The sequence below is a fragment of the Marmota marmota genome, unplaced genomic scaffold (genome assembly GCF_001458135.2).
Source record: "Marmota marmota marmota unplaced genomic scaffold, marMar, whole genome shotgun sequence".
Lineage (NCBI taxonomy): Eukaryota > Metazoa > Chordata > Mammalia > Rodentia > Sciuridae > Marmota > Marmota marmota.
Window position 1 is genome coordinate 36,720,412 of NW_025999990.1, and position 24,123 is coordinate 36,744,534.

At 39.1% G+C, this 24,123-nt stretch overlaps 1 protein-coding gene across 1 annotated transcript in view; it reads left to right on the forward strand.

The window, feature by feature from the left end:
- The window catches only part of Cdh2 (cadherin 2), a gene marked incomplete at its 5' end in the record, with an annotated part of 209,462 nt that overhangs the window by 320 nt on the left and 185,019 nt on the right, over positions 1-24,123 (forward strand). The window lies entirely within an intron of this gene.

The window sequence follows — 24,123 nt, forward strand, 5'->3', positions numbered from 1 at the left end:
GCCGGGTCCCTTTGTTCCCCGCGCCGCTGCGGGGCCGGGCTGCGCACCCGGGAAGGGAGGTGCCGCACCGCGTTGCCGGGAACTGCGCAGGCACGAGGCTCTGGCCGGGTGCAGGGGCAGAGCTGCCGGGGCCAGCTGTTCTTACGCGCCTCCTCAGGAAGGGCTGGCGGGGTCGATCACGGGCCCCCTTTGCTTCTCCTTCGGGGCCCGGTGAGCTCGTGCGGGATGTCCCCAGGCAGCCCAAGCGAGAGGCAGGATAACTCCCAGGTTTTGCAGTCTTCTGTGCTTCTCGCCCCTCGCATTGCACTTTGCTCCAAATCTTTCCTCTTAAGGGACGGGTTGCGAGTTTGCAATAGAAATTCTCACTCTGGTGTCTTAGTTACGGGACTTGCTTCCACCCCACCCCACCCTGGCACCCGTGCGCAGCCTGGTGCCCAAGGGCTCTGTTGTCCTATTGTCTTTACCCCAACCTAGAGTTGCCTCTTATTCTTTTTCTTCTTTTGCCCTCACAATTCAATGTGTTGGTCCACCTGGAAAGAAAGTCTCGCCCCCTACCCCTACGGAGTGTTTGCGGGCCGGTGCCTCAGCTCCCACACTCCGGACCCGCACAAGGGTAGCGGGCGGAGCGGGGAGAAGTTCCGTTACGCGGGTACTATTTATCTGGCTCTGTCCGGTTGCCTCTGCCTGGATAGTGTCCCCGGGGCGCAGAGCTTGGAGCTTTCCTCACTTTTCTTACTCTTGAGAGCGCCGGCGAGCATTTTCATTGACTCTGTATTAGGAGGCTTCATCGCGGCAGGAAACACCTGCTCCAGGCAGGTCTCAGGTTCCCTTGACGCTCCGCGCCGCTGGCCCCCAGCCCGGCCCTCTGCCCAACTTTCTTGAGGTGTCCGGCCGGATCGTGCCCCCCAGCCGGTTCCAACCGCCAGCCGGATCCCGGGAGGACATTCTTGCTTAGTCCTGGCCGCGACCATCGTGCATAGCAGGGGCTACCTTGGGGTCTCTTGTTTGCCCTCCTCTGCAGTGGAGCCCAGAGGAGGCTGAAAGAAAGGGGTGTGTCCATCCTCGCCGCGGGGCAGGGAATCTGTCCTGGAGACCACTGCGCAGCAGCCATCTGGGGGTGGGGTGGCCTAGCGGGTGGCGGCCCAGACAAGTGCGGGCGCGGCTCGGAAGTGCCACTGCTCGGGGAGTGGGAGTGGAAGGTGGGGACAGATGGTGAGGATCGCCCCCTTCCATGGTCTTCTTGGGTCAGGGGCTGGCGCCGTCCCTGCCGCCAGGAGCTGCGGGCGTCGTGTTGGGACTGGGCCGGCGCCCGCGGTCTCTGGAGCTTTCTCCCGCCGCCCCCTAGAGGGGTGTGGGCCGAGGCAGCGCTGAGCCCTGTCCATGGTGCGCCATGGTGCGGCTCGCCAGGCCCTGCCCCACTCCGCTCTTTGCTCTTGAAGTCTTGCACTCTCACTTTGCAGCTCGGCTTTCCCTAGCGCCCGCTCCTAGGCCGCAGGGTCCGGATCATTCATTTCCCCAGTCTTGGGTTTCTCCTTTTGTTCTTTCGTCTCCTGCTGGTCTTTCTCTCCTGCTTCCCCCACTCGAAGGTCTCCATTCCCCCTACCCCCCACTCTCCCTGACTGTGAGATTTTTGAACTATTAGACTAGACATTTTTGGCCTCTGCAGTTTTGGGGAGTGGATGGAATTTTTTTTTTCTAACTTGGAGGAGGAGACCTGCCAGTCACTTGATAACAAAAGTACCTCCTGTTATAAAACCGCCCTTTATTCTTCCAGCGCACACTCCTCATTCTTTCACCTACTGTCACTTCATTTATTGTTTCTTCTTTAAAAAATGGGGGTTTTGAAAGAGGTTAAGCTGCAGGAGAAGAAAGAAAGAAGTGCTACTTCAGAATGTTTTAAGTTAAAGGGAAGGCAAGACAAAGTTAAGAATTCTATGTAGATCATATTTGTCTTTTAACAAAGGAGATGTCATAAATCAAGAAACGATTTTTCATACCTCGAGTGGTCTTACTTATTTACAAACGACAGACCTTGAGTGTGAATCCAGCAGTACATAGTTATTTTCCCAAAAGTTTCATCAAAAGTGTAGGTTCTAATTGTGCGGTGAAGTTAGGGTAGTAGGAGGTATTTGTTGGTCGTTAATACCGTGGAAAGTAAAAATGTAAAACAATCTCAATTCCTCTTTTATGTATCTGCCTTGAAGTCAGGAGTGAATTTTGGACATAATTTTTTAAGTATTTTAAAAATATTATATATAAACATTAGAAAACAGTATATTCCCATGTATATTCTTTCTTGGTTTCTTCTGTACTGCTGTTGACTTTTATAAACCTTCACAAGGGAGGACATTGTAACTTGGTCATCAAGTCTCTTGTCAGTCTTCTATCATGAGTGCAGGGTGAGCAGTAACATTGAATGGCTTGAAAGGTCATTAAGAATGGAGGCAAGAGAGTTTATGTAAGGTGAGTTTGGGGGTTAAGTGCACCATGTGGTTTGTACAACTCAGATTAGAAATGACTTTAAGTGAACAGTCTGCTTTATAACCGAGCACTATGCAGATCTATCTGCAAGGTGAACGTGGCTCCTCTGCAGTCATCTGCTATTAAAGTCTACCTTTCTTCAGTCCAGACTAAGCAGCCAAATAGTTTAGAAAAGAGAATGGGCAGGTTATTAGTGTAGATAAAAAACAACCTTTTTTTTCCCTCAGACAAGTTAAACATACTTGAATGTTCAGAGACCTCTGTGCTTTTAATTCTAACGGAAGTGTCCATGATCCTTGATTCACTTTGAGAGATTCTTTATTAGTTTATTGTTAATCTAGATTTACATAATTCTAGTCAGTTTTACATTTGATATTCAGCTTCAAGATTTCCTATGTTCTTCCTAATTTTAACTTAAGATGTTACCATTGTCCTTTACATTAAAATTTTTTTTGAATGTTAAACTTAACTGGTTACATGATAAAACTTTATCTGACAAAGTTATGCTTAGCTTTCTTTTTAAGTTATACAAGTGACTTTCAAATACTTACATAGGCTTATCATTAGAGAAAAAATCAGTTTTATTTCTACTACCAACCCAGTAATTACTATATTAGAAACTTGTTTTGTTTTTCTAGTTCACATCTTAATTGCTTAGCCCATTGTTCTAATCTAAACACACTTGAATGGGATGTGAGACAACTAGGACAATACAATGTTCATAGAAATTTTAGATTCTTAGTCTTATATAAACCTTGGTTTTGATTCTTTTGAGTACCATAAAAAAGAAGATGCATAAATCATACCTATTTTTCACCTGTTATGTGCAGACTATAAAGTGATTGCTATATTAACACAGGGAACACATTAAAAAGAAAGAAGCTTTATTTTAGGATGTGAAAATATGGAATTCAGTAATCATTTGAAGTATAAAACATTTATTCATTCTCAGTGTTTGTTTGTTTTTCCATCTGTCTTTTAACTTAAGAAGAATTAACTTAGTTTGTAGTCATAGTTTATTTTACTTATAGAACGTAGTTGTGTATATCTTGATGCTTTCATATCTTGGTGCATGTCTTTATTCCTAATAGGTGGTCCAGTACAAATTCACTAGATGTGATTTGAAAAATAATAATTAGCATACCCTAAAATGTATTATGGGCAGATGTTTAGTAGATGAATATATACACACACACTCTCCAAAAACAAGTTCAGAATATATAGAGTATACCTTTTCATTTTTGTACCTGCATGGAAGTCTGCCCTGACCTTCTTCCAGAAACTCAAAATGAGACTTTATAAGAGGAAATTCTTTTTTAAATTTTCAATTTTTGCATATAGATAAGTCTTCCTGGAAGATTATTTTGGTGACAGTATACTGCACCAAACTATTTTTAATTTTCTTTTTCATTAAAAATTTTCAATTCTTAAATCTGTTGTGCCTCATTAAGCTTTTAGGGTTATTAATCGGAAAATGTCAAGATTTAAAGCAACAGTTAATCTTGCTCTAAAATGCTGCTGCTTCTTTTTTCTTTTTAAATCCTAAGTGACTCAGATCTCCATCCTGTTTTCAAGGGGATATTTTCAAGTTAGAAGAGTGGATTTTTTTTTTCAGGGAAAATCAGAGCTGTTATTTGAGAAGTGTAGTGTTTGTGTATACATGCTACCATTTTTGCCCAAGTTAACATTATTCAAATTTGTTCTTTTGGCTCAAATACAAAAAGTAATCAAGTTTAAGCACTTCTTAGACTTGGCAGTGAATTTTATCAATCATTTAAAAATATGATGAATTGGAAATTTGGATTTTGTTATTTGAATAAGTATTTTATATCTGTCATCAGTCCACCTTTTAGAAATCAAATATACAAATATATTCAGGTTGGGTAAAAACCTACAAATTAAAACATAATTTGTAGCAACAAGTCATTATTTATGTCCCATGTATCTGTGTTTTTCCTAATAAAATTTTATTTTTAATATTTTTGAGAAATTATATCTACTTAAGCAACTACTAATTTTATGTTTAGTGAGATATCAGGAAACGTTTTAATTAAACAACACTGTTTATGCTGGAAAAGAGGCATATGCCAATTAATATTTTATTAAGAGCCATATCTTCTATATATGTAAAGTGATAGAGTAGGCAAAATAAAGCAAATTCAGAAGATAAATGGGACCTTTTGAAAGATGGATTTAAAGATCATGACTTATGTTAAAGTTTGTTTTTCAAAAGAATTTAGTTTACACATAAGTAGTCTTGCTCAGTGTATTATTTTTTGTTACTCTTAAGTACTCATTCTACTTCCTTATGTGTGGTCCACTTCAGAATACACAGGCACCATGAGAATAAGTGAAATGACAGCATTCAGAGCCCTTGGTTTGCATGTATATGTAGGTATGCCCCCCCCTTCTCTCTCTCTATATATATACACACACATGAATGACACATATATTGAGGGATGGTATCTACAAATGTGTCTCCTGCAACATCCAGTACAGTTTGGCATGTGTCAATACTTGATTGATTATTTTGTGTGTGTAATGACAAATAGTTTGGGCATCATGAATATAACTAGTGCAAATGAGCTGCTCTTATAGTATCAAGGGCAGGAGCTAGTGTTAAGGGTAGGAATCCTGGATTTCTAATCTGGTGCAGATGTGATCTCTTCTCTTAAAGTCCTGTGACCTCATTTTCTTCAACAGTAAAATCTTGGTCCTGGTAAGATTAGTTGGTCCTTAATGGATTTTCCAGTTATGTGATTTTGGTGTTGTTTGAAAATATCTCAAATATCTCTTCAAAGATTTTGGAATGACTAATTTGCACCCAAAATATGTGAATTTTCAGAAACTTGGAGGAATAGAAAGTGATTTTTTTGAAGGCTTGGTAATATTTAACAATGGTTTATCATACACAATGGGTTAAAAATCATCTGTATTTTTTTTAAATTAAAATTTTCTTTATTAACTGGGCTGCTTTTATCAGTAAAAGTTAAACTATTTTGGGTAAGGGAGGTAGATTTAAAGAAAGTAGTGTTACTGAGAATAAAAATTACACATTTTATTGCTTTTAGGCTCTATGTTTGGGAGAATATAGCCTCCATAGAGCCTAATGAATTGAGTGATACGGCTCACCAATAAAACTATCACCCTTTGTCCTAGTCCTTCTCTAGTTACTTTTCTATAGGTATTCCTTTAGGAAATATTTATTGAGGCATTATTTCTGATCACAAGATTGGATTAGTTGATTTCTGAATGTCTATCAGTTAGAAATGATTTGATAAAATATGGTGTAATGTCCATCCAGATTTGAGAACTCCTACTGAATGGCACATTTAGACTTCCTACTTTGCCTTCAAAAAGTTGTTCATTAAATCATCCCATGTTTGGAGAATAGCTGTGTACCTAGAAAAACAACACAGGAGGCCAGCCAAAATAATCAGTGAGGTTTCAGGCTTGTGAATGCCAACGAACTGGATGTAACTGAAGAATAGAAAATTGAAGAAGAATATAAATAAGCTCATGATGACCTAAACTATCATTAGAACACTCTGAAGTTAAATTAGAAGAACCTATAGTTGGCTGAACTCTAAGTAGGTCCAAAGGAAGATAGGCTACATAACTGATTAAGTTTCCATGTTGACCTCTTAGAAGGACCATATTGTACTCTCCATGGTTTTATTTTTTGGTTAAACCATTGTGATAGTTCTTATTACATTCCCCTGACTGACCATTTGGGAGAATATTGATTTTTCATCTATTCTCATGGTGGATGTGTAGTCCGAAATCGACCTTACTGGTATCTCTGGAAGTTGATGTACAAAAAAACGGTTAATATAGGAATTAGATATTCTGGTCTAGTGACTGCCTTGATTTTCAAGTTAACAATTCAACTTGGAATTTTCCAAGTAGAGAATTTGTTGTGTAATATTTTTAAAACAGCTTGAGTTACTTAAAAGGAGGTGCTATTATAAATATAATAATAACATGCATAAAAAGTAACTTGGAGAGAGGCTTGATCCATGATCTGTTCTAAGGTTTTCATTCACAGAATATGCATGCACATGCTAGAAAGAAGGAAGGGAGGAAGGCAGACTGGCTTCTTAGTGCTGCACTTACATACTACTACATATTGTAATTATAATTTTAACATTAGAGTTTGTGCTAATTTTTTAAAAATATATGTGGCCTTCATAATTTAAGACATTTATACCCTGATTCTCTGTGCATTCCAATAAATTATTTAACATTTTGGTGAATGAAAGAATTAGTTAAAAAAATTAAGAGGCATAACTTGGAATCTTTATTATTCCAAAAATTTGGGAACTGGAAATGCAAAATAACGATTTTTCCTCATTATTAAAATAAAATTTGAGTTTATTAAATTTTATTTTTCCTTTTTTGATGCCGGGGTCTTGCTGAGTTGTTTAGGACTTCATTAAGCTTCTGAGGCTGGCTTTGTACTTGTGATCCTCCTGCCTCAGCCTCTTGAGCGACTAGGATTACAGGCCTGTGCCATCAAGCTCAGCCTGACTATTCAACCTTCTTTACATCAAATATTGGACTTTGATTTTATTATTTGTACTAAGGATTGTAAGGATTGCCATTTTAATTTTTTCCCCACATCTGCAATTTTACAGCATTTCACAATATATTTTGTATTTAGTAGTTGACAGTAGGTCATTTGGGTAATTAAGAAGAACACATATATCAGAAAACTGTTAAAAGTTTAGATATTTGCTGCCACTTCAGAACGTTTTAAAAAACTACTGTTAGTATTAAAGCTTAAAAATTAAATATATGTAATTTCATGTTCTTTCAGTTCATCATTTCTATAACCCTCTGAGATAGATGGTTCTATTTCTGTCTTAGAGATGGTGGAACTGGAAATTAGACAATTTGGAAATCCAAACTGTCATAGTAAAGTTGAACTCAACTCCAGAGCACAGAAGTCTTCCCCTTTGTCATGCTACAGCCCTTTTTATCTACTACTTAGGGAATGGATATTACGTGAACAGTTTCAGTTCCTTTCTTCTGAGTTAGATGTTTTATTTTCTATAGTAACTCTTGAGTTACACTCTCTATTTAATCTTGACCTTAAATATTTTGCTTTCTTTTGGTGTTTGAAGCCAAAACGTAATGCTTAATGAAGATGTTTGTTCACCTTTTAAAAGTTCTGTTGGAGAAAGAAGAAGAAACTGAACAAAATGACTCATAACCCATTTTTGAAAGTTTTTAAGTTGTGTTGATCAATAAATAACATGCTGAGAAATGCTCAGGAAATTTATGTATTATATTTGCACAGTACTGGGGATTGAACCCAGGGACACTCTTATCAATGAAGTACACCTCCAGCCCATTTATTTATTTATTTAAAGACAAAGTCTCCCTAAGTTTCTGAGGCTGTCCTTGAACTTGAGATTCTCCTGCCTCAGCCTCCTGAGTAACTGGAATTACAGACACGAGCCAATGTACCCAGCTTCAAAAATAATATAAATATATATATATTTGGGTGAATCCTCAAACTTAAGCTCCTCTCTAAGAGCCTATAAACTCTTAGTCTATAGACTACACATGGTTTTTTGAAAATCCTTTCACTGTGAAAATAAATTCAAGAGACTCCACCAATTTTTGAAATGTGTTTATGTTGAATGGCACATTTTCCATGTTTGAATATTTTGAATTACCTTATTTTCCCCCACAAATGAAGTTATTTGGTGTCTTTTAAAATATGTATGTCTGCATCTCAACAGGATTTACTACAAATAATGAAAATTTCCTGTAAATATTCTGTGGAGTAACTAACAGACACTCATTTGTTTGCTGTTGAGAAAACCTAGAACTGTTTTATTTGCATCTTGACCTATTGTCGGTGAATGGATATACTTGACTTGTCTGTAATTCTGTAATCTTGCACAAAATGTTTATTAGTTGGTTGGGAAGTTATTAAGTGAAACTTAAATTACTAAGAAACAATTCATTTTATTAAGTTAAATAAGGATGTAATCCATGCCTGCTTAATGTAACTCTTGAAATAGAGATTGTGACCATTTAATTTTTTTTTTTTTGGTCCTTTGTTGTCTTAATTGGTTAACACAAAGGTTCCATGTCTGAAGTTCATTTTTTATGACTTCATGGTCCAGTAAATAAAGTTTGTTGTGTAAAGCCAGAATATTGGCTTTTGTAGCTTTCTGACATTCATCCCTGCCTGGTAGAAGCTATTTGGTATCAACTTCTCAAAGATTAGGTTCTAATATCTTGCAGCCTCATATTTAATGGAATTCAAAATTCAGATCATACACATACATATATGCATACATGCACACACACATTTATTTTATGGAAACATCAAATGCATTTCAGGAAATTGCACATATAAATGAGCATTCTACTAAATGTTCCTAAACTGAACATAATGTTTTATCAACATTGAATGAGAACAACTTTACCAGCAACCTAGGAGCACCCCCTTCCAACTTTAACCATCCCCCAATAGTAACCATTTACTTGCTTTCTAACAACATAGATTATTGTTGCTTTTTTCTTGTAATTATGAAATCATGCACCATATTGTTTTGTATTTGATATCTTCCAGGTAATGCGTGAAATCATATATTTCTGTCATGTATACTTGTACAGTCTCAAAATTAAGAAAGATTCATGGGCACTCTAGAAATATCTGGGAGGTTAAGGAAGTTGAAAATTGATAATAGAAAAGATTAATTGTTACATTGCAATTAAAGGTCACTTGTATATTTGTGGTGTCAAGCCGCTAACACCTTTTGTGTGTTTTCCTATTCGGATGTCTTTTTCTGTAGTCTGGTAATTGGCCAATATTGCTGAAGCCAGGAGCCAAAGACATTTGGGATTCTGTTAAGTTGCAGCCTTTCTTGCCCTTCCTTTTATCAGAAAGAGACTAGAAGCAAAGAACTAAATATCTTTCTGCCTGGAAGTTTCCATGCAGGAGACTTGGGTGTTAACAGATTCTAATCTATTTATGATGCTTCTTAATACCTTCTCTGAGCTTACTGGTGACCCAATTTTCAGCAAAGGCCTACCCAGTGTTTTATTCAGGCTTTTAATTTCATAAAGCTTCCACAAAGGGGCTTATAATGCCCACACTGTTAGTTTTCTGGCTTTTCAGCATACATTTGGGTACAGTTGACCCTCTTTTGCATTTGTGTAGCTTTTTTTTTAAAGATCTGAGTTAGCAGAGCAAAATGGTGCACACCTATAATCCAGAGACATGGGAGGCTGAGGCAGGAGGATCACAAATTCCAGGCCATCCTCAGCAACATAGTGCCACCCTGTTTCAAAACAGAAAATTTAAAAAGGCTGGTGATGTAGGTTATTGGTTAAGCACTCCAAGGTTTAGTCCCCAGAAGATCTGTGGGGCATGAGGGGGTAGCAAAAAAAAATTTGAGAAGTTGGGAGGGTTGCAAAGTGCTCATCCTTGTCCAGGGATCTCTCTCTCTCTTTTTTTCTTTTCTTTTTGTTTTGATATTGTGGCTCCGTGGTTAAGTGCCACACCCCCTGCCCTTTTTAGAGACAGGATCTTGCCAAGTTGCTCAGGACCTCCATAAATTTCTGAGGCTGGCTTTGAACTTGCAATCCTCCTGCTTCAGCCTCCTGAGCTGCTGGGATTACAGGTGTGTACCACCATGCCTGGCAGAGATCCTTCTTTCTTGAGGCCTTTCTCTTTGTTTATAATGGGTCTATGTTAGGTCTGGAGGGTAGATGGAGGAGTCTGTGCCCAGCCAATGATGAAGAAATTAAATTCCATAGTTAATTGCCCACCAGAGGTTTGTTTGCTTCAAGACAGCTCTAATTTATTTATATTCTTACATGCATGGACTTTATTTTACTATATTTAAGAAGATTGTACTCTTTTGTGGACTTAGCTTATTGATATATAGTTTTTATTTAAGCTTGCTTTAGCCTGTACACATTATTTATGTTCTTTTAACCATAGAAGTAATTGTTTATATACAGCGTGTATACTTTCAGTATTAAATTTTATTTACAGTTCTATCTTCTCTGACAGGTAAATAAAAACCTTTGGGGACAAATGTCATAACCATTGATTTAATTTATAAATTGATTTCAGTACCTTGTAAGTGAAACTAAGTTAAACGCATGGTTTGGTTTATGGTCTTTCCCTTTATTTGAGACCTTCTTGATGGGGGTTTGTTTTAAAGGGAAATTGTGGTATATTTAAATGTAGATAATAATGGATTACTCTGCAGATTATTTACAATATTTTAGGATGAAATTAAAATAATTTTTGAAAATTGGTTATGCTTTTTATTACTGTATTTGCATGTGTAATGGGTATTGTCAAGATTTCAATTTCATATTTTACTTAATGTTGATTCTTCATCATTTAAAAAAAAATATATATATATATAGTGTTTTTCTGAAATACTACTCTAGTGGGAGAGCCAAGATATAAACTGACAGCTTTCTGAAACTTCATGCTATATCAAATTTTACTTTATTTATATTTTTACATTTAGATATTTTACTTCCATTAAATTTATTTTTGTATGTGGTGTGAAGTAGGGGGTCTTGCTTTATTTTTTTTCCTAAGATTTTATATATCTATAACATACATACACACGACAACACATTTTTCTCATTTATCAAATAAAATTTCTATTTTTTTAACTGAAAAGCTTTCTTTATGAAGCATAAGATTTCTATGTCTTTTGGGATCACTATCTTTGTTCTTTATTCAGTTGACCTGATGTGAGAGCCTAGGGAGGCAATGTAGTATAGTGGTAAAGAAAGAGCACTCTGGAGCTAGAGGTCCTGCATTGGTTCCCTGGCTCTGACATCTGTTTGTCTTGTGAATGTTGTCAACATATAAGACATTTCTGTCACTTGGTATGCCCATTTATGAAGTGGGGATAATCAGTATTACCATGGATTACCATGGATAATCAGTATTACCATTACAATGCAAGTAAATGGGTCTATGTGTGATAGAAAAGTACTTTAATGCAGTGAGTGACATGTTAGATCTTTGAAAATTTGGGGACCTGGTCAGTACCATTTGTTTTATACAAACACAGTCAAGGGAAATGTAATTATTTGGGTAAATTTAAGGACTTAATGTGTGAAGGCTTTGTTCTATATTCAATATTATAGCTGGCTGACTTAAGCTCTGCACGGATGACCTATCACCAGTGTTCCTTGGACCACCCTTGGAAACCATAATTGAAAGGAACATATTTTAACAACCCTTCTTAAATTCTAACAGATGTTACCTAGGTTGATACAATGCCACCACCTATATAATTAGGGAAAAGGATTAATGTATATAGAGTGTTATTCTGCTAGTGATTTGATTTGGAAGTAGTAGGCAATTGGGCAGGAATTGTTCTGGTGTCTTCTTCTAGATCTCTTCCTTTTTTGATTTAATTCTTGAATATCCTGGCATGGACTCATGCATGCATGTACACATGTATATGTATGTTTGTATTGAGACTAGACTGGAACCGGAGTTATGCAATCTCTGAATATTTAACATAACATTGAGGACCCCATAGAGGAGAGGGTTGAGTAGATGGTATCAGCACAGCATCTGCAAAAAGTGAAGGTGGAATCATTCTTCTCATAGATGCTGATTTGTTGGCAATTAAATACAGGAAATGTTGCTTTTAGCTTCATATAATTCCACCCTAATAATAGCTATTATTTTTGCCAAATTGCTATGTTCTAGGTACAGTTCTAAGCATGTAAACATGTATTAATTTATTTAATTTTCTAAAGCATTATACTCATTTTATATATGAGGACACCAAACATGGATGGGTTAGCTCATGTGTCCTTGTTTCTTTTGTTCAGTGACAGTGCTGGAATTCACATGCAAGTAGACAGATGTCAGAGCTTGCCCTCCCAGGTTTAATATGTATTTGAATTCAAGTTAAAAAATGAAAAAACTAAAGTAACTTGATTCATATTTCTATTCTTTTTTGTATGTTCTAAGATAACCCTTTTTGAAAACTTTGATTTGAAATATTGTACAGTAAAAATATATAAGGCACACATATACACTTGAGAATAAATTATATAAATATATTTGTATTAACTACGAGCCAGGTTAAGAAATAGAATATTGCCCCTACCTTGGAAGTCCCCAGAATACTGCTCCCATTTTCCTTCTTCCTCCCAGAGATAACTATGATCCTGATTTTTCTAATATTTATTAATTGCTTTCTTTTATAGCTTAGTCATCTATGTATATAATTCTTTAAATATGTACATATAGAGAAATGTTTTATATATGTATATATCTCATGCATAGATGTATAAATGTGTCAAGCTCATATGTGTGTGTATATATATATGTACATAAAGTCATGTATTTTTCTGTGATTTGCTCTTTCTATTCAGCATTATGCTGGTAAGATTCATTCAGTTGAGTCCTGAAGCTATAATTTGTTCATTTCCTTAATGCAGAGCGAGCGTTGCTTGCTATAGATATGGTATAAGCTTGCTTATTTGGTTTATTGTCGCTGGACCTGGGTGTGTAATTTCAGATTTTTGCTGCTATCAACATTCCTATACATGTCACCTGGGATACCAAGAATGCCCTGAATACTCTGGGGCTGTGTTTTTCAAACTTTAGCTTATGCTAGAATCATCAGGAAACTTGCTAAAACAAACCTTTCCCCTTGAGCTTCTGACTCAGTAAGTCCACAGTATTCTGAGCATTCCTGTGTCTAGCCCCAGTGTGAGAGCACTTTTCTACTCTGTACCTGTACCTATGAGTAGAATTGCTGGATGGCAAGCCATGCACATATTCATCTTTTTTTTTTTTTCGTATTTTTAGTTGTAGATGTATTTATTTATTTTTATTGGTGCTGAGGATCAGACCCAGTGCCTTACACATGCTAGGCAAATGCTCTACCACTAAGCTACAGTCCCAGCCCCATGTTTATCTTTACTAGCCAATGAAAGAGTGTTTTCTGAATTGGTCCACCAGCACTTCATGCATACCTTTTCCCCATAATTTTAGATACTCATTATAATCAAACTAATTTTTTTAATGGACTGTATAGTAGTAGCTCTTTTTGTTTGTTTGTTTGTATGTTTAATTTGAATTTTCCTGGTTATTGAGTTTGAAGATGGGTTTATGTTTGTTTTTTATGTTTGTTTTGTCTTTTTTTCCGTCAGTCAAGTGAACACTCGCCTCTTGGATAAAATTCATAGCTTCCCTGTAGCTTGGCCTTGCTGGCCATTCCCTTTGCCTAGCATCTTCCTTCATGGCTTGTATGAAGGTGTTTCCAAGGATTACGAGTCTTCTTGAAAACTGATTGAATCTAGTATTTGCTCACTGTGTTTACTGTGTGCCAGAATAAGCCCTTCACCTGCATTGTTTCATGTAATCTAACCTCACCTATTTTCCCTGCAGATAGGTAGGCATTGTTATAGATGGTCATTGTTACCATTATCTGCTTCACAAACATCTGAACCAGAGCCAGGTTAAAACCACTCACGCCAAAACACATGGCTAGCAAAGAGGTGGCAGAGGGCTTGAACTGAGTTACACCTTTCTGGTAATTACTCAAGAAGTTCCTTGGAAATCTGCAAAACACTAAACCCAATGGAAACAAAAGGATTTGGGCTTTTTTAGTTTTTATGGTGCTGGGAATGGAAGCTAGGACCTCATGCATGCTAGATAGATCCCCCACCACTCCCTCAGCACTGGATTTGAACTTTAGAATGAACACTTAAAGGATCTCAGTTTCTGGGAGATAATTTTAACCTAATGAATGGGAAGATCTAACAGATTGAGTTCAGTGCAAGATAGATTACCACGGAAGCAAGCGATTCCTGTGAATGGCCATATAGCTCTTTGGTGCTGACTTAAATAGATGCAAGGATCTAATGAATGATTTGTGGTTCCTTCTATAAACTACTGTTCCTCCTGATCTTACAGTAGTTTGTCCCAGAACTGTACTCACTCAGTAATCCAGGAGTACATGTAACTTTCTGTTCTCAGCCCTTGGCTTCCCCTGGTTGTTTGCTCTCAGGCCCTGAGCATCAAGCCAGCCTAAAGGGCTCATGGCTATGGCCTTGCTGGTGGCACAGCCATGCTATTTGGCATGACTTCCTTTTGATCTTTTAGTCTGAGCCTTGGAGCACTAAGTAAGATTGTGATTTTTTTAAATAATTTTGTTGTCTTTGAAAGGGTATAAAAATAGTACTTCTCATCCATCTAAATTCAAATGAGAACAAAAATATAACTTTTTTTTTCTGATAAGGACAAGGTTGGGGAATGTGGGGTAGATGTTTCCAGTTACCCATTATCTTCCATTTTTGACAGTGCAGGATTTGGACCATTTTACCGGGTGTGTTGCCCTTTAGGAACTGCAACATAACAATACTTGAACTGATTGGCTTTATTCTGTATGCTGATTGTTTTATCCAAACTCACCAATGAGGTAGATAGAGCTCACAAGTATTGTTGCTAGTGTAATTTCTACTACTTGAAAGTAGAGAATAAGGGTTCTATGCCATCGAACCCAGATTTTGAAATAGCCATTGAGTTCATGATTTTTAACCTGTGGGCTCATGCCAAAGCAAGATGACTCTTCCAAAGGTAGAGATGTCTGTCAAGATCGTCTTTCTCTCAACTTTTTGATGTCTTAAAAGAGCTATAGCTTCACTTTTCGAGTCCCAGATCCTAATGGGGCATCTCACATGATCACAGAGTTAGAAGGCAAACCAGTACCTGCTCTTGGAAGAGTTAGCGCACACAAAACTGGTTTTTGCAACCTATGCTACATGTTTCAAAGATCTTAGTAGAAAGAGAGGCCATGCCATCTGGGGGAAGGGCTAAGAATGGGCTGAGAAAATGTTCTCGGTTTCAGCCTTTCTTGGATGCTGGAAGGTCTAAGCATCAGAAAAGATGGGTACCATCGGTCATTTCTGAACCTTGAACTATGGTAGCAGTAACCCAAATGTCACCTTTCTGAAAGAGAACGGTGTGCACATGTGGATTCCCCCTTCCTCTCACCCAACCCAGGTGCTAAGCTTGACCTCCCACTGGATGTCTCTCCCAGTTGAGTTTCAGTTCACAACCAGCACATTCCGACCTCCTTTGCTTTCAAACTGCTTGAGTCTGACAGTCCTGCTGGCACCAGTGTGGGCTCCATCTGTGGGTGACTAGTGATAAGCTCTCTCGGGAGCAGGGTGTTTTCAATCTCTTGCCATGCTGGCCCTTTCCATGCCATTCATGGGCTTGTTTTGGCCAAAAGCAGGCCTTTTGCAAGACTAGATTTCTCTTTCATTTATAAAGGCCATCCAGACCACTTGATGAGTGCTGGCCCTTGAGCCTGTGGTCAAGCCATGACAATTCAAGATGTGAGCTCCTTTTCCTGAATGCAGAGTGACATTTGAAGCTGAGGCAGGCCAATGCTTTGCAGCTCTCATAGACTTGTCAGAAATAATTTACATGAGTAAAATGGAGGAACTTTGATTGGGCAAAGGGGGCAGGAAAGATGGTGGAATGAGATGGACATCATTACCCTAGGTTCCACGTATGATGGGACGCTACATCCTATACAACCAGAGAAATGAAATGTTGTGTTGCAATTGTGTACAATGAATCCAAATGCATTCTGCTGTTATATATATCTAATTAGAATAAATAAATAAATAAATTTAAAAAATAAAATTCAAAAAAGAAATAATTTACAGTGAGATTCTTGCTAGGGTTCTTGAGCTCGTTATCATTTAATAAATTGTAAATACTGTACTGCTCACTAGTCTTTAGGCAGTAGATATTGAAGTTACCTTGTTTTTCTGTACCTCATTGGCCCCTGCTTAATGTGGTTGGGGGCAACTCCAGAAGTCTGAACTCCCTCAGCTCCTTGTCAAGGCCAGGCTGCAGCAGCTCTTGCCCAGATGTGTGTATCATTGGTTAAGGTTACTGTGCATCCTGACTCTTTTTCCGAGACCTTGTGGCCTATCCCAAAGTCCACTATTTTTGTTCTAGGTCCTACTTCTCTAACAGCCACTTTTCTGAAGAATAAACCACCCTAAGTTGTGGTCACACGTAAAGATCAAAACACCCTGTGGTTTACGAATTAAAGTCTCTTGATGTTAAAAGCCACCTGCCCAACTATAAAAACCAGCCGCAGTGCACAATCAAGGCTGCAAACCACCAAGTTGAAAAACATGCAGGGCCTGAGTCATGCACCCGTTTCCTCTGCCAGAAGTCCCAGTCTTTCCTCCAGTACTGGACTTCCTCTTTTCTTCTCAATAATATCTCCAGATAGTTCACCACTTGAAGGGCCCCACTGAATAGGACCTCTCCTCCCTGCCTGAGTTTTGAAGCAAGTGAAAATAAGTCAGAAGAGCCAGGAGACAGGATAGGCAGATACCACCATGGTTTGGATAAGTGCAAGGCTGGAGGGCGTGGGCACTGCCCTGTGGGCACATCTCCTTGCTGAAACTGAATCCCAGAATCCCAAATGCACCCCTCCCCCAAAACACTGTAGGGGATCTGCGAACTCCCAGCATGGAAAATGAGATCACCACACTTGTTTTCCGAGGGCCTGTGACTCCCAAGTGGGAGGTATAGGGGACAGGTTGGGCACCAGCTGTCCAGATTGTTCTTTCAGATGCAGCCTTCAGGCAAATTCAGTCCATCCCTGTGTTCTCTAGCGCAAGAGTTCACAAACTGTTTAGTCTCAAGACTCTCTTACACTCTTAAAAATTATTGAATTCTCCAGTGAATTTTTATAATGTGGGTAATGTCTATCAGTATCAATTTCTATAGAGAAATTATGATGCTTATTAATTCATTTAAAAATATTAAACCATTGCCTGTATTATGTAAGTACTAATTTTTATGAAAAATGACCACACTGTCCAGAAATATAAAACGAGGAGGAAGAGGAGTAATGTTATGCTTCTACATTTTTCAGCTTATTTATTGTCTGGCTAAATGTTAAGACAGAACTTATCTGCTTCTGCATTTACAGTGTTAAGGTATCACACGTCACATGGCCTATGGAAAAGTCTACTTTACCCTTCCGAGAGAATGAGAGTGGAAAATTAAAGTAACATTAGGATATTATGGAAGTAGTTTGGCCTTTGCAGATCCCCTGGAAGGATTTGGGGACTCCTAGAGGTACAGACCTATATTTTGAGAACTGCCGCTCAGAAATGGCCAGACTTAAGTCATTCACAATATCCATGGATGGAAACTGCTAGTCCTTGGCCATTGGGTTGAAACTGGAACTGAAGCTCTGAGCCCGGCAGCCCCTCAGTTAGCGTGCAGGGCTTGTGCATTTGCTTCTTATGGCTTGATCTATTAGAACTCCACTAGACAGGATGTTGCTTCTGGAGCAAGTTAAGAAATGGTTTTGAACTCCAAGTTACTGACACTGCCCTCCTTTCACTGAAGTGCATTTTTGGAAGCTGTGCCATAAAAGATATTTTCTCATAAGAATAATGTTATAATTATGTTGTGTTTATCTTATCAAGGACCCAGAATTAAGTAAATATTCACTATGGCTAGCTATTCAAATTAAATCAGAGTTTTGGGGACGATAAACATCTGCAACTGTTTTTAAAAAAGTGAAACCATGCTCCAGGTTTTGTGAATCAGGCCTAATTACATGAATGTGAGGAACTCCAGAGTACAGAAAGTGTACAAGGAGTTTATCACAGACTGTAATTATTCTCTCATCCGAATTGCCACTGGAAATTAATACACTAGCCATGACAGATACTTATAATTTTCCATGTGTACTTTTAGAGGAATCTCAGTGTAAGGAGACTTGGGCTTTCGGCTTTGATTTGGATCACTTAACAATGAAGCTGTTTTAGAAGTTTTGGTCAGACCACCTTTTCACTTCAGTTCTTTCCATCATGAACATTGAAAGTATTTTATTGTCATATATCCTGTGTTATGTGACATGACATATTGTATGTGATCATTGTATTCTGGGAACAGTTAATCATGGAAGAAGGCAGATTTTTCACTTGGTCTGATTTCACAAAGGATGATGACTAGCCCTCAGCCAATTAGGTATTAGGTGTCATTGTTCATGGATGCTTCCCTGGTGACATTTTTTGGTGGCTATGCAGGGTTAAAGGTGATAGAGTTCTTTGGTGGTGGGTTGAATACCATCCCCAAGTTGACTAGCTAAAATGACTGAGGGCAATTTCCTCCATTTGTTTCCTTGCCTGAAAAATGGATCTACTAATTGTACCTACCCCATGGGGTTGTTAGGGGCTTTGTTTAGGTTATCATGCATGGAAGGCATTGTAGATACCTTCATGCCATCACAAACACTCAATGAGTATTGGCACTTATTGATATTCATTGTATTTAGTTGAAAGAATTCCCAAGTTGATCGTAAGTGCAGTCTAATGCCAAGTATATTTGATGACATTTTGAATATTACATATAAGCATGTTGCAGTCTCTGGCAGTGTAATGAGTTGATGGGACAGAATCAATCTAAGCGGGGTTTGACCATCTCTTCTGGAATTGCCATAGGCACTTCTAGAACTTTTAATGGAAATTTAATAGCACAGCTGTCTGCACCACTATCTAATGATTGTGTCAAACTTTCATTGAAGCCAGCTGAATCTGTAGGTGCATTGTTGCTACTCGTTCCATTAACCTTCTGCTACTCTTCATGTTAAGCTTCTGTCTTTTGAGGCCCCTTCATGAAGCCTGGAAGCCTGGGAAGCCTCCCTTCACCTAGACAGAGTAGGTATGGCATTGCACAGATCTCCCTGACCCAACCCACATTTAATGTAGGTTTACATATCGTTCTAAGCTTTAGTAAGCTCCACTCTAAACCACATTTTATATGTTGGACTCAGACTTCTGTCCATTGAGGTGTTGTAGTGCTATCTACTGGCTGAGAGTTAATTTCTGCTGGGTTGTCAGGTTCCTGTGCTAGCACCAATGCTATGATTTGGCTAGATTCTTTGTCTCTACTTGAGTAAAAGAAATGGCAATCGGAAAATAAGAAGTGAATACTTGAGATATCTGTGTACACATCCGAGTCATACAGTGGAAGCAAAGTAAGAAATCACAAGGTGGGTTTTGGATAGGTATTCTTTGCACCTGAACTTGTCTAGAGTGCATCAGGAAGGCACAGTGTCAAAGAACCTGTGCAAAATGCTGTGCTCTCCCTCCAGAATCGTACATGACAAAACAAAAATATTGAAGTCGTTCAGGGTTAAGCTGCACATTTTAAGCGTGTTTTCAGGGGTATGAAATTCAAAGTGTCATCAATGGCATTACTGACACAGAGGAAATCTTTAAAGAGTGACAGGAGCTCTTGAATAATCTTCTTAGCACAACCTCCAACATCATGGATGGAATCCTGTGAAATGTAGAGAATTTGGCAAATGCAATTTTATGATGATAAATTGGATTAAAAAATAAAAAAAATTAGTCATGCGGAATTGGTCTTGAAAAGTTCCATTATTCTGTTGCCATGCACCCAACTAACCACTTTAACAGTGCCTTAGTTAATTGTTTACACTTGCCTACATCATCTGGAAGACATCCCTGCACAATAAAAGTACTGCCATGGTCATTTCCCCTCCCTTTGCTGCCCCCTAACTTTAACCCACAAATCACATATTATCAAAAGAATCCCACTTGTGCTTTTTTAATTCAGGTTTGTGAACTGATTTTTTTTTTTTTTACTTTCCTGTGAACTTGATTTCTTTATAATCTTCCTACTTTTCGTTTTGTTTTGTTTGGGCTACCAGGGATTGAACCCAGGGCTTTTTCATGCTAAGCATTGCTCTACCACTAAGCTAATACAGTCCCAGTCCCCCTACCTTTTTTCTTTTAAAATATTCCTCAGATACTTACAAAGCAAAGAGATAAGGTCTCCATAACAAAAAACAGTAGCGAAAACATGATAATAGTTATCCCTTGTTTTGCAGTGAATCAGGAATTATTTTTAAGCCCTTTATACTCTTTACAATAATCCCACAAAGCCTGCACCTTTTTTGTGTGTGTTTGTGTGGTGTTGGGGATTGAACTCAGGACTTTGTGCAAAGTTTGCACTTTTAACTATTATTTGTTATTATTCTTATTGTAGAGGAATAAGCCCAGGCATAGATAATGTTATATAGCTTGTCAAGGTCATACAGGTCATGGGCAGGGGGCTGAATTTAAACCTAAGCAGGTTTGCCACACACCTCTCAGTCTTAACTCTGTGCCCGTAGAACTGCCTTTCTTTTCATAAAGAGGAAGGGCAGCAAACACATTGAAATTGGCTTCAGCTTTGTTGCCTGCATTTGATCATCTGCTGCAGGATAATCTACTTGTTATTAGATTATGCCCATAGAATATCTGATAGGGAAAAAGGAAGAGAAGGATGCTTTTTGGAAAACCTGTGATGGATGAAGAGGTGTGATAACATAGTTTAGGCTTTAGTTAAGCAGTCATCCCGACTAGAAAGAAAAGATAATGATTCTTTCTGGGTGTGGGCTGACATTTTTTTAGCCAATAGTCATAAACGATCTTGATCAAGAAGAAAGTGGAGAGGCAAGCGGACAAGAGCCAGTCCATTGTGGGCTTCACATGGAGTATTTAAGAGGTTGGATTTAGGAGTGACTTGGAGGAAATTGGAAAGCAAGATCCAGTGACCAAGGAGGAGTATAAAAAAGAATACTCATAACAGGAACCTAAAAAAGTCATGGACTCAGGGCTTGAAAGCTCACAGGATTGAGGCAGTATGGAAAAAAAAATTAACAAGAACAAAAAACCATGTCACCGCCAAGTTCAGAACTAGAGAGACTAATACCCACAGGCAAGCAGAACTCCTCAACTCCTATTACACTCCTGCCTTTTTAGACAAGGAGGTCGATCTTCAGCCCGGGAAGAGTAGAGCAAATACTTGTAAGAGGAAATTGAAACTCAAGATAGGTGAGCTGATTGTGTAAGAGCAGGGAGCGGCACTAAATGAGTTCAGATCCTCTGACCAGCAGGAATTTCGCCCTGGTAGTCTGCGAGGACTTGCCCAATGCTTGTCATTTTAAGGATGAATCACTTTAAGGATGGGCAGTGATGGGGTGATGTCCCCTTTAAGAACAAAACCACACAATCAAAAGGCATCGTTTTCCAGTAACAAAATGGGCACAATGAGTAGTGGGGAGTGAATCCAGGGACACTTAACCACTGAATTGCATTCCCAGCACCCCCCCCCTTTTTTTTTTTTTAAATCATTAGATAAGGTCTAAGTTGCTGAGACTGGCCTTGCAATCCTCCTGCCTCAGCCTCCCTACTTGCTGGGATTACAAACATGTGCCACTGTGCCCAGTAAGTCATGTTTTCTTTATTCCATTTTGTTGCCAAGTTATTAAGACTTGAAGACTGGGGCTGAAATGTTGGAGCACTGTCTCTGGAATTTAGAAAGGATTCTGGAGGTGGAGATGAGAGCTGGATGTGTGTTCCCACATGGACAAGGACACTTGTTAAATGTTCAGGCTTATCTATCACATTCCTTGAGATTCTTTGGTAGTGAGTCTTGGCTTCCAAGAATCTGTATCTTAAACAAATGTCCCCAATGGTGTGCAAGGGTATGTGACAGACATACCACAAGCCAGATCCTTGGTGACCTAATGGTATTGGGACCACTGTGACTCATAGCTGATACATTGAATGACCTGGCGCCAGGCACTCTTCTGAGAGCTTTACACATGTTGACTCATGAATCCTCGCAGCTGCCCTATGCCTACGTGCTATCTTTCTTGCACAGTTGGGGGAACCATGGCTTTTCCAGGGTCTCATGGACAGTACTGATGGCTGGCATTCAGCATCAGGCAGTGGGAAATATTAGAAGTCCAAGCTCCAAGCACTCCACTGTCCCTTCTCAGGCAGGAGCTCAGCATACAGCTCTGAGTCTGTCGGAAGTTTCACATCTGGCACATGGTATACCCAGTCTTCAGTATCTGAGTTGCAGTTTTATGAAGACACTGGAGTGTCTCATTAGAGTTTCACGATGCAGAAAGCCGGGAGGAAGCACACACACACACACACGAAAAAGCTAGAATTACTAATTATTGAGGTCAGATTTCCAAGGGTTAAATGAAAATCATTGTTTCTAGAGACCCCAAATAGGCAGTGAATGAAGCGGCCACATGGGCGTTGTTCTGGTGAACAGCAAGCTCCACATAAATCAACAGGGGCTTTGTTCTGCTGTACCTTTTTGCCTGGGACGCGCTTTTCAACTTCCTCTTCTTTCTCTTGGCAAATTTTTAATCATCTCTAAAGTCAGGGCCTAAATGTCACTTTAGCTATGGAGTCTCCTTTGACTTCCACGGGCAGATTTATCATCCCCTTCTTTCTGCTTCTTTAGCACTTTGTTCCTGGCATTATAATTTTGCGATTATCTTTTCTAGTTTGTGGCACTCGTGTTCACAGTCACTCAGCTGGAAATAGGGGGGAGGACATCATTTCCTCCCTCCCTCCCACTGTGACTCCCTGCTCTAAGCCCTATTGATTTTCATTGTCTGCGTATTGATAAAAATCTGCCCCTTCTCCATCCCTGCAGCCCCTGCCCTGATTTAAGTCTGTGTCCTAAGCTGTCTCCTGGCTGTCACTTGTCACCCACCCTATTTCCCACAAAGCAGTCAGAGGATTCTCTCTTGAATACAATCTATCTGTTACTCTCCTGGTTTCTTTTCCTCTCCCCCGTAACCAGTGGAATAACCCCAAGCCCCCAGCCATCTACCATCTAACCCCAACTAACTCTCCAGCTTCAACTCTTGACTTGCTTCTTGGACTCCAGCGACACTGAACTCATTATAATTCCCGGGCGCTATCCTCTTTCTTGCTGCCTCATTTTAACTTAAGCAGTGAGTGCCTGGTATGGCTTTCCTGCCCCCACCTCCTCCCCCACCTTGCTACACCAGGACTCTGCTTGGGGTGCTCTGACCCTCTTCCCTGGGCCCTTCTTATAACCTCTGCATCATTCAGCCTGATCTCCATAAGGGCAGGGGCTGGGTCTTATTCTGTTTGCAGTACCATGGACATTTAGTACATGTTTCTGGAGAGAATCGTAATTATTTGTTGTACTTTGAAAGACTACGGAGTCCTTCCTCTTCCTCTCCTTGGATGTGAGGGTATCTCGCTGTGTGAGAGAACCTATTGGCTTATTTCTAAAATGCTGATAATTTTTCTCTCCTTGGGGACTCTTGTGAGAATTAAGTGAGATTGCAACGTTGTATAAAATTTATACTATTCCAAGAATCTGTAACCTCTAGTCCTATGGCCTGTTTTGGTATGGTCAAGAATGATTTACACATTTTTAAATGTTCAAATGGTTTTTCAAAAAAAGGAAAATAATATTTTTGACACTTTGCAATTAAGTGAAATTCAAGTTCCAGTGCTGTTAAGTAAAATTTTATTGGAGTGAACATGGCCATGCTCACGTGTTTTCTGGTTGTCTAACGCTGCTTTTGCATTTCAGTAGTAAAGCTGGGCACTTTCAGTAGGGATCCCCATGGCCTGCAAAGCCTAAAATATTTACTGCTTTATAGAAAATAGGAGATACTATTTATTATGTTTACAGCAAGAGCTAGGTGACCAGCTGTTCGGATATAGGGAAATGTGTGTTATTTACAACCTCTTCTTTATATCCAC